The sequence below is a fragment of the Triticum aestivum genome, chromosome 5B (assembly GCF_018294505.1).
Source record: "Triticum aestivum cultivar Chinese Spring chromosome 5B, IWGSC CS RefSeq v2.1, whole genome shotgun sequence".
In the NCBI taxonomy this organism is placed as follows: Eukaryota; Viridiplantae; Streptophyta; class Magnoliopsida; order Poales; family Poaceae; genus Triticum; species Triticum aestivum.
In genome coordinates this window covers 208,845,234-208,857,368 of record NC_057807.1, presented here as the reverse complement: position 1 = coordinate 208,857,368, position 12,135 = coordinate 208,845,234, and positions in this window count along the sequence as shown.

Here is a 12,135-nt window from a genome sequence, read left to right as displayed (position 1 = left end):
CAATGCTTGGAAACAAGGCCTAGGGTTCATAATTTCACTAGTGCAAGTTCTCTCAACAATGATAACATAATTGGATCATATAACAATCCCTCAACATGCAACAAAGAATCAGTCCAAAGTTTCTATCGAAGAACGTAGGATACAAACATGCATCAACCCCTATGCATAGATTATCCCCTTGTCACCTCGGGAATCCGCGAGTTGAGTGCCAAAACATACATCAAGTGAATCAATAGAACATACCATTGTCACCACAGGTATCCCATCGCAAGACATACATCAAGTGTTCTCAAATCCAATACTCAATCTGACATAATGAAACCTCAAACAGCAAGAATCAATTCATCACAAGAAGGTAGAGGGGGAGAAACACCATATGATCCAACTATAGTAACAAAGCTCGCAGTACATCAAGATCATGCCAAATCAAGAACGCGAGCGCGCGCGCGAGAGAGAGAGAGAGAGATCAAACACGTAGCTACTAGTACATACCCTCAGCACCGAGGGTAAACTACTCCCTCCTCATCATGGAGACCGCCGGGATGATGAATATGGACTCAAGTGATGGTTTCCCCCTTCGGTAGGTTTCCGGAATGGGCTCTTGATTGGTTTATCATGGCTACAGAGGCTTGCAGCGGCGGAACTTCTGATCTATGTTTCTTTCTTGAGGTTTCTATATTTATAGGAATTTTTGGCGTCGGAAACAAGTTAGGGGGTTCCCGTGGAGCCCACAAGCCAGGGAGCGCGTCCTAGGGGGGCGCACCCTAGGCTTGTGGTTGCATGGGGAGTCTTCTGGCCCAACTCCGATGCTTTGTGGGTCTCTTTTGGTCCATAAAAAATCACCGTAAATTTTCAGCTCGTTTGGACTCCGTTTGATATTCCTTTTCTGTAGAATTCAAAAACAAGGAAAAACAGAAACTGGCATGGGCTCTAGGTTAATAGGTTAGTCCCAAAAATAATATAAAATAGCATATTAGTGCATATAAAACATCCAAAACAGATAATATAATAGCATGGAACAATAAAAAATTATATATACGTTGGAGACGTATCAATTGGCTTTTCCTGGATGATAATGCACACTCATGTCGTAATCTTTTATAGGTTCCAACTATCTCATTTGCATGAGGTTCAACTCCTTCTGCGTGAAGATATACTTCAAACTCTTGTGATCCGTGTAAACAATGCAACGATTCCCAATAAGATAGTGTCACCATGTCTTGAGTGCATGCACTACGGCTGCCATCTCCAAATCATGTGTGGCATAGTTCAACTCATGAGGTCGAAGCTGTCGGGAGACATAAGCTATGACTTTTCTCTCTTGCATAAGAGCACCTCCAAGTCCCTGACGTGAAGCATCACAATACACATGAAAGTTCTTGTGTATATCAGACAGAATTAGCACTGGGGCTGTAACTAAACGCTTCTTCAACTCTTGAAAGCTGGCTTTACACTCTTAGTCCAAACAAACTTGGTGTCCTTCTTCAACAAAACTGCCATGGGCCTTGCGATATTGGAGAAATTCTCAATAAACCTCAGGTAATATCCTGCAAGTCGAAGGAAACTACGAATCTCACCAACTGTGGTGGGTGCCTTCCATTCTGTGACTGCCTCTACCTTGGAAGTGTCCATTGCAATCCCTTCACCTGACACAACATGTCCAAGAAATCACACTTCCTTCAGCCAAAACTTGCACTTGCTAAACTTGGCATAAAGTTGATGTTCTCCGAGCTTCTCCAAAACTAAGCATAGATGCTCCACGTGTTCGTCCTCATTCTTGGAGTAAACCAATATATCATCAATGAATACCAAAAAAACTTATCTAAGAACTCCATGAATACCTTGTTCGCCATGCTCATAAAATATGCAGGGGAATTAGTCAAACCAAAGGACATGACTGTAAACTCATAAAGCCCATACCTTGTGGTAAAACCTGTCTTGGGTATATCCTTCTCACGGATCTTCAACTGGTGATAGCCCGATCGAAGATTGATCTTAGAGAAACACTAGCTCCTTCTAGGTGGTCAAACAAGTCATTGATCATTGGTAGATGATACTTACTCTTGATGGTTACCTCGTGTGACGCCCCCAATTCAATCATACACTAATCATGCACACAAACGTGTACGATCAAGATCAGGGACTCACGGGAAGATATCACAACACAACTCTAAAACTAAAATAAGTCATACAAGCATCATATTACAAGCCAGGGGGCTCGAGGGCTCGAATACAAGTGCTCGAACATAAACGATTCAGCGGAAGCAACAATATCTGAGTACAGGCATAAGTTAAACAAGTTGCCATAAGATGGCTAGCACAAACTGGGATACAGATCGAAAGAGGCGCAGGCCTCCTGCCTGGGATCCTCCTAAACTACTCCTTGTCATCGTCAGCGGCCTGAACGTAGTAGTAGGCACCTCCGGTGTAGTAGGAGTCATCGTCGACGGTGGCGTCTGGCTCCTGGGCTCCAGCATCTGGTTGCGATAACCAGGTAGAAAGGAAAGGGGGAAAAGGGGGAGAAAAGCAACCGTGAGTACTCATCCAAAGTAAGGGCAAGCAAGGATCTACACTACATATACATGGGTATATGTGTAAAGAGGCAATATCGGTGGACTGAACTGCAGAATGCCAGAATAAGAGGGGGATAGCTAGTCCTATCGAAGACTATGCTTCTGGCAGCCTCCGTCTTGCAGCATGTAGAAGAGAGTAGATTGAAGTCCTCCAAGTAGCATCGCATAGCATAATCTTACCCGGCGATCCTCGCCTCGTTGCCCTGTGGGAAAGCAATCACCAGGTTGTCTGTGGAACCTGTCTGGGTGTGTTTTATTAAGTATCCGGTTCTAGTTGTCATAAGGTCAAGGTACAACTCCGGGTCGTCCTTTTACCGAGGGACACGGCTATTCGAATAGATAAACTTCCCTGCAGGGGTGCACCACATAACCCAACACGCTCGATCCCATTTGGCCAGACACACTTTCCTGGGTCATGCCCGGCCTCGGAAGATCAACACGTCGCAGCCCCACCTAGGCATAACAGAGAGGTCAGCACGCCGTTCTAAATCCTATGCACGCAGGGGTCTGGGCCCATCGCCCATTGCACACCTGCACGTTGCGTGGGCGGCCGGAAGTAGACCTAGCCCCCTTAATACAAGAGCAGGCTTACGGTCCAATCCGCGTGCGCCGCTCAGTCGCTGACGTCATGAAGGCTTCGGCTGATACCACGACGTCGAGTGCCCATATCTTTCCCGCGTAGTTGGTTAGTGCATATAGGCCAGTGGCCAGACTCAGATCAAATACCAAAATCTCATTAAGCGTGTTATTCTGAAGTAACCACGGACGCCGACCAGGGCCAGGCCCACCTCTCTCCTAGGTGGTCTCAACCTTCCCTATCGCTCCACCACATAGTAACAGTCGGGGGCTGTCGGGAACCCAGGCCCACCTCTACCGGGATGGAGCCACCTGTCCTTCCAGCCTCCACATCGGAATCACTTGCGGGTACTCAACGAGCTGACCCGACTTTAGTCATCATCTGTATAGTATATGTATAGTATATACCCGTGATCACCTCCCGAGTGATCACGGCCCGATAGTATAGCATGGCAGACTGACAAGAATGTAGGGCCACTAATGGTAAACTAGCATCCTATACTAAGCATTTAGGATTGCAGGTAAGGTATCAACAGATGTAGCAACAATGACAGGCTATGCAACAGAATAGGATTAATCGAAACAGTAACATGCTACAATACTCTAATGCAAGCAGTAGAGGGTAGAATAGGCGATATCTGGTGATCAAAGGGGGGGCTTGCCTGATTGCTCTGGCGAGAAGGAGGGGTCGTCAACACCGTAGTCGTACGGGATAGCAGCGGTGTCGGTCTCTAGCGAGAGAAAAGGGGGAAGAAACAATAAATACAATGCAAACAAAAGCATGACGATGCATGACATGACAAAGCGCAGTGCTAGGTGTGCCCCAACGTAGTATGAGGTGATACCGGCGAAGGGGGAAACATCCGGGAAAGTATTCCCGGTGTTTCGTGTTTTCGGACAGATGAACTGGAGGGGAAATGTTGCAGGATCACTATGCTAGGTACACGTGGCAGACGAACGGGCTGCGTATCTGGATTTGTCTCGTCGTTCTGAGCAACTTTCATGTACAAAGTTTTTCCATCCGAGTTACGAATTAAAAGATATGATTTTCAAAAGAATTTATTAATTTCTAGAATTTAATTAATTATTTAAATTAATTCGAAATTGGATTTATGACATCAGTATGATGTCATGCTGACGTCAGCATTCAACAGGGGTTGACTGGTCAACCTGACCAGTGGGTCCCGTCTGTCATTGACACATCAGCCTAACTAACAGATTAGTTAGGTTAATTGGATATTTAGGTCAATCAAGTTTAATTAGTTCAGCTAAACAGGATTAATTAAGTTAATTATTTAGTTAGTTAATTAATTAATTTTATTATTAATTAATTTTTTAAACCGTTCTGTGGGCGGGGCCCATATGTCATAGGCCCTGGGGGCATAACGGGCGCCGGGTTACGGGCACACCCGAACGGGCGATGGCCCTCGTGGGTGGGGTGCTGCCCGCCAGGACGCGGGACGAGGCCGTGGCCACGGTAGGGCTCGCCGGTCGGCCACGGCAGGCGGAGGCGGACACAGGGGGCAGCGCGGTGCGTCGGCCGGGAGCAAGGCAGTAGCAAGGGGCTGGCCACGCGCGCGTGAGCGAGGTGGCAGAGAGGGGCGCGGCCCGGCACCGATGCGGTGTTGCCCAAGAGGTCCGCCGGCGAGCAGCACAATAGAGGGGAAAGGCGAGGCCAGGGCGCGGTCGGTGGTGAAGGAGCACGACCAGGGGGCATGAGCGGGGTGCACGGCCCAGGCCGACGCGGGGAGGCCGCGGCCCCGGGGCAGCAACAAGTGCGGGCGGCGGCAGCGGTCACGAGCTCCGGCGCGGGAGCGAAGAGCCATGATGGAGGGCGCGCCGGTGAGGTAGAACAGCAGCAGGGGGTCAGCCACGGCACGAGCGATGCGCGTGCGGGCGCGACGCCAGCGACGCCGATGGCGCGATGAGGAAGGGGGTGACGGGTTCGGCCGGAGCAGGTCCGGGCTCGGGAGCGCCGAGGCACAGGCGGGCGACGATGATGCGGATCAGAGGAGAATGGAGGGGATGTTCGGTGGAGCTCACAGGGGTTCGTAGGGGTCTGGACAGCGGGGCGTGGGGAGGTAGGCGGGGACGACGGCGTCGAGGGGGCAGTCCGGCGAGGTGGAGGAAGCAGGCCAGCGGGGGAGGAGGAAGCAGGCCGGCGGGGGAGCGCTCTGGTGAGGCGGCGTCCGGTGGCGGCATCGAGGCGTCGCGGCGACCTCCTCCTCCGATCCCGATCCAATCGGGGGAGAGAGGGGGGAGATATTTCAGGGGGGAGTGGGGTGTCGGTGGGGTGCCCAGGGTTCTTTTCCTCTCTTTTTTTGTTAGTTTTGTTTTCTGTTTGTTTCATTTCTTTTTATTTATTTTTCTTTTCTATTTATTTTTAGTTTCCTCTAAGTTTCTGTTTTATAAAAATTACCGCTAGTACCTAAACCTGCATTTATAATCATACTACTACCACAACAATTATTTACCCAAAACAAAATAGTTTAATATTTAATAAAATCCAATGTGTGTTTATTTAATTGTTTTAACTACTGTTTTAATTACTAATTGCATTTAAACCTTTTGTAACAATGTGGTTTCTCCACCATTACTAATTATGCATTATTTGGCCCACTCCGAACATTTTAGTTTTAATATTTGAGAACTTTTATGGTTTGCTAGAATTTGAATTTGAATTCGAATCGATTTCAAACTAGCGCGAGATTAGCAACAGTAATCGAAGTGACGTGGCATCATTAGCAGAGGGTTGCTGTAGCTAAATTATCCGGGCGTCACACCTCGTTCAAAGAACGATAATCCACACACATCCTCAAGGTTCCATCCTTATTTTCCACTAAGAGTACCGGGGCTCCCCAAGATGAGGAACTCGGTCGAATATACCATTTCTCTAGCAACTCCTTAATTCGCTTCTTGACTTCCTCGAAATCATTAGCAGGCATCCGATACATCCTCTTGGAGATTGGTCCTATGCCTGGCGGCATACCTCCGCTAGGAATACAACGGGATAATCCTTCACCACTCGCACTTCTTCCTGGACAACTCTTCTAAGTGAGTTCACCTGAGTCCTCTTAGGCTTAAGCCTAGATACATACTTGATCATCTTCTTCTCTGGGGTGGTGAGAAAAATCGATCTACTAGCACAATCAATGTTTCCCTCGTACTTGGACATCCAATCTATAGGATTACATCCAGCCCTTGTGACTTTAATATGATCATATCTGTGAGAAAAACATGTCCACTATCTTCAAAGGCAACTGAAAACATCCCTGACTAACCATAGACTCTGCTCCTGGGGAACTCAGTAGAATGAGTGACTTAAGAGCTATGGTAGGAAACTTATGTTTATCCACAAATCCCCTTGATATGAGTGAATGCGATGCACCAGTGTCAAAAAGAATGAGTGATATAAATGAATTTACCAAAAACTTACTAATCACGTCGTCAGGCTGCTCATAGACCCCTTCCACATTGACATGGTTCACATGGCCCTTAGTGAAAGGATTGGGCTTCTTGCCTCCAGAATTCATGCTGCAATTTCCATTCTGCATCTCGGGACACTCGTTGGAGTAGTGCCCTGTATTATTGCACTTGAAGCAGGGCGCTACTCCAATGAGTGTCCCGAGATGCAGAATGGAAATGGCGTCAGGGCGCCGGCCTACGTAGTGTCCTTGTTTCCCTTTCGGTGCTAAGGGGGCAAGCACAGGCCAAGGTATCAGACAAAGGTTACCGTTTCGGTGCAACAAGACCAAGACCAGCGAAATGGCAGGATGGAGGTCATCGTGGAGCCCAGAGCGGCGTCATCGTCAGAACCTTTGGCAGCCGAAGACCAACTTTAGTCAGGATAAGTGTACCAAATGTTCCCCTTCAAAATGGCCAATTGTTGGCGCCCTTCCCGCTCATTATTTGGGAAGAGGCCCAGGGCCTCGCTCTATAAATAGGACTAGCCACCACAGGGTAGGGGCATCTGGAGATCTAGAAACAGATCGCTCAGAGAGAGAGAGAGAGAGAGAGAGAGAGAGAGAGGCGACTGAACTCATCCAAGCAGTTCATCGCACCAGCTCAAGAACAGCCCCTCGCGAGGCTGTTCTCCCTTTGTACTGTTTACCATCAGCCCCTGAGGCAATCCACCACACCACACAGTGGAGTAGGGTATTACACCACAATGGTGGCCTGAACCAGTATAAATCTCGTGTCCCTTGTGTGTTCATCTTTCTCGCTTAGATTCTTGTGAGACTTCGAGACGCGAGCTGGTAGTAGAGAGATCTTCGTGCGCACCCCAGTGTTCGAACCTCAAGGGTCTGCCGGAACCCGAAATCCGACATTTGGCGCGCCAGGTAGGGGTGTGCCGGAATCTTTCTTCCCCTGGTTGTGTCTGATCTTCCGCCGTGTCCATGGCTGACGCTCGCCGAGCTCGCGCCGAGCGTCCGGCTGCTCTCGCCACCCGCGTCGCCCAGACGGCGCCCGTCGGCGGACGCCCCGTCGTTCTCCGTCGCCTGCTGCCAACGCCGCCACCGGCCCGACGGGGAACGAGCAGCAGGCCTCGTCCCTACATCCTTCGGTGCGGCGCGATGGCCGCACCGCCACCCCGTCGCTGACTCCAGCCAGTTCATCGTCCCACGCCCGTCGTGCCCCCACGGACGTGCACGCCGCGCTGCTCCTGGTGCGTGAGCTCCTGCAGTACCGCCCCATCGACGACCTCTACGAGGACTGGCTCGCCCGCATCACCGAGCTCGTCAATGCCGCAGGGGGCTCTACCATGACGTCCCTCTCACTGCCTCGCCCTCCATCCCGCGCAGGAGGCGAGGAGCAGGAGGTGCCTCCTCCACCTCCTCCCCAAGAAGGCGCCCTGGCTCCAAGGCGTGCGGCCCTAGGACGAGACCCACCGCGTCTGGCGCCTGCGCGACAAGAAAGGAGCTGCCAAGAGATCCCTCGCCCCCAAGAAGGTGCTCGCGTGCTCCCAGCATCGGTGCGCCATTATCGCATCCCTGCACCGCCACGTCAAGACCCCACGCTGCTCCAGGCAGCGGTGCTCGGGAATCTCTAGGAGCAAACCCCACATCAGCAGAGAGCTCTGGTGGCCACTGCAGGCTGCCGCGCTTTCACCTCCGAGCTGCGTAGTGTCGCGTGGCCCGGCAAGTTCAAGCCAGACCTGCCTCCTCGCAATGACAACAATGCCGACCCCGCGGAGTTCCTCCAGCTCTACGAGCTGGGCATCGAAGCCGCCAACGGGGATGAGAAGGTCATGGCGAATTGGTTTCCCATGGCGCTCAAGGACGGTGCCTGCACCTGGCTCCTGAACCTGGCTCCTGGCACGATATCCTCCTGGGACGAGATGCGCACCCGCTTCATCGCCAACTTCCAAGGTACTTGCGACCGGCCCCCGGCCATGAGTGACCTGCGCCGCATCAAGCAATAGCCGGGAGAGACCCTACAGAAGTACATCCAGCGCTTCAACAATGCTTGCCTCAAGATCCCCAGGGTGACCGAGGAGGCCATCATCTCAGCCTTCTCCGATGGCGTGCGCGACATCAAGATGAAAGAGGAGCTAGCAATCCATGAAGATCTGTGCACATCACTGGAGCTGTTCAACTTAGCAACCAAGTGCGCCAGGGCTGAGGAAGGGCGCCTCTCCCTCCTCGAGCTCCCTGCTGCCGACCCAGAAGAAAAGAAGCCCAAGGTCAAGGACGTGAAGCGCAAGGGGGCTGCTGTGCTCACAGCAGAGCCAGACACCAAGCGAGGCAGGGATTAGCCCGAGTCATCCCAGGACAGCCGGTACTGCGTGTACCACGACCTCCACACCTACAACACCAATGAATGTCAAGAGCTCAGGGCCGTGCGAGATGGGCGTATCGGCCGACGCCCTGACCGCAACGACCGGGGATATGGCCGAGGAGGAGGAAGAGGTGGAGGACGATGGGAAGACCGTGGCCCTCGCCAAGGGTGGCGTGACCGGCCTCGCGAGGACTGATGGCAGGACCAGCCTCGCGAGGAAGGTTGGAGGGATCAGCCTCGTGAGGACCGCCCTCAAGGCAACGCAGGCCTCCCTCCTCTGCCACCACCGCCAAGGAGGAATGAAGACCATCACCATGACGAGGGGGCTGGGGGCTTCCAGGAGCCGTGTGCAATCGCTTGCATCCTGGGCGGCGCTCAGGCCCCAGCCTCTCAGCGCATCTTCAAGCAGTTTGCTCGCGAGGTGAATGCAGTCCTCCCCAAGCTTGAGGCCACGTGCCCTCGCAGGTGGTCTGCGTGCACCATCACGTTCAGCTCAGCGGATCAACTCAAGTGTGCAGCAACGGCCGAGGCTCAGGGCTCCGAAGGCTCGTGACGGGTGGCTTCTTCACCACGCGTCATCAGCTACTCCGGCACTCGCTCTGCAATGGTATCAGGTGACATCTTTTCAAGTTCTATCTTCAGTTGGGAGCGCCCGTAGGGCCGCATCATTCCCAGGTCGCTTGGGTCCGTCCCTGCGGCATGTATCCGTTTTGCTTAATGTTTTTCATCTGCTTTGTTGGGGGTGCCCCTCGGGCTGCATTATCCCCAGGCTGCTCGGGCCAGACCCAGTGGCGTTTACTTCTTCCGCATCTATCTAAATGGATTTGCTCCTTCATGCTTAACCTGCTCGACTTAATTGCCTGCTCGATTGACACCTACCTTCAGAGCCACTCGCTCTGGCACGGCACTTGTGCACGTGCCCGTCCCTGCAATGCCAAAAAATCTGAGTGGCTGAGCTCTGGCCGCGGCAGCCCCGCAAGGCGCCACCTCACCAGGCCCTCAGTGCCCCAATCACTCCCTCGGAGCGACCGATGGTTAGCTGACAACCGTGACGATGAACCTTGTTTCCCCTCATGATTGATATGCAGGACCCGCTCCAGGAGTAACGCGGGAGGCATCGCGAGCCTTCTCTCCTTCTCTCCAGCACGACCCGCTTGCACGTTAAAAGGGGGCGCCTGAGCATCACGACTCATCGGCTCTTACTGGCTCTCCAGCCCTCACCCCCTGGCCTTGACCCACGGCATCGCGACCTGTCATACGAGCGGCGGCTGAGCTTGCTCGAGGGCCGGGGCCTGAGGACGTAGAGCATTAAGGGAAGCGCGGGGGAGAGGGAAGAAGCTCGCGAGGGCCTAACCCAGAAGCATCTCAGCTGCCGCCGCGCGGGCCCGGCACCTCAACGAAAACTACTCCAAGCCTACAAGATAAGTCACGCGAAAACTGATTCGACTCAGCGCTTAACCCTCGCCTACTGCAGCTCTATCACGGCAACATTGCTTGCCTTTCTCGCCAGGCGGAGGCTGCTTGAGCGCTAAAGGGGACCTCCTGAGCATCGCGACTTAGGGACTCTTACTGGACCTTGGGCTGCTCACCTCCTGGCCTTGACCACGGCATCGCGACCTGGCATACCAGCGACGGCTGAAGCCTACCTGGGGACCGGGACCTGTCAGCGTAGAGCACCAAGCCCTCGTGAGGAAAGAAAGGGGGAGCCGAGCCGGGACAAGACAAGCATCTCACATTAATTCATCATGAGGGAATAATATTCACAAAAGACATGGCCAGCGCCTTACATACCCCCGCGGGGTGGTACTTCGATTCCTCACAGGGAACAAAAGGTGCTAATCCTAAGGAGCGCTAACTACGCACGCCTCCGCAGGAGACGCCATTATCAACAATGGACCGTCAGGCACCGGCGCCAACCCCATCCAGATCAGTGGTGTCGGCGACCTGACGAGCCCGCCCTGCTCCGAGCGCGACCCGAGCTCGGGGCTCATAGCTGTTGTCGCCCGTCTCCGGTGTCGCGTGAAGCTCGGCGGAGTCGCTGGATCCTCCAGCACCTCCGCTGCCGCCTAAGGAGCTGCTGGGGAAGCGATTGGTGGGCCTGGTCCTCGCCATGGTGGTGCCCCGACCGCCTTTCTCAGGGCGGCACTCCAGCCGGCGTCCATCCGCGTCAAAGACCTTGAAGAACATCAGGGAGGCGCCATTGTAGACGAGGTGGATTATGAGGGCGCCCCGTGTCCGGCAGACCCGGGCGATCTCGCCCCAGCCACGGGTCATGTAGACCTTGCCCGGAGGGACGACCTCGACCTCTGCTCCGGTCGCAGGGGTGCGGCAGTCAGCATGCTGCAGCCAGAGCTCAAGAGATCCCCTCGGTGGGATCTCAAAGGCAAAGGAGGAAGGAAAGCGAATCTAAGACTGAGGAGCCATGGCGGCGTGGAGCACAAGCTCGCAAGAGGAGCCCTCAGCGTGGACTCCAGGAGGAACGACGTGCACCGCCGTAACCCGCCGGCGTCGCTCAGCGCTTTCTTATCCAGGGCCCTCGATCCGAGCGTACAGGGGCAGCGGGAACCCCGGTGGCGACCGCTCGTACCAGGGCCTCGATGCCTCCTGCCACGCGCCCTCGTCTCAGCGGCAGAGGACTAACCGCTTCTTCCGCGGAGGCGGGTCAGGACCCTCTCGGGGGGCCTTTCCCTTCTCTTCTGCAGAGAACCGACGAATTGGTGCCATCGGCGTGAGACGGAGCAATGGCAAAGATGAAGAAGAGGAGTAGTAGCAGAGGGAGATGAACTGGAATGGCTCGCGCCATTCCGTACTTATAGCCAGAGGAGGCCAACCGTTGGCCTCCACGATCGCAGGTAATCATGACCCGTTTTTGCATGCAGGGACTTGTCAAGTCGGTCGGTTGCCGATGCATCATGGGGAAGCGGAGACGCCCACGTCCAATCAATCGCCGCGTGGCGCCCAAGGCCGCAGGATGATGGGGCCCGCGGCGCTTCGCACTTGCCCCTTCGCTTCTCTGCTAAGCCAAGTACGGGTGCGCCTTGGGCCCGGGGGCTACTGTCGGCGTTCTGGGAACGAGGGTCCCCAGACTTGCCTGCCTGCGGCCTGCGGCATGGCTCAAGTGGGGGCCCAATGCAGCCCAGCTTCATCGCTCAAGCTCAAGACCCTCGCGAGGGGCCAAGCCTCGCGGGGCGGACGACAAGAAGCTTCC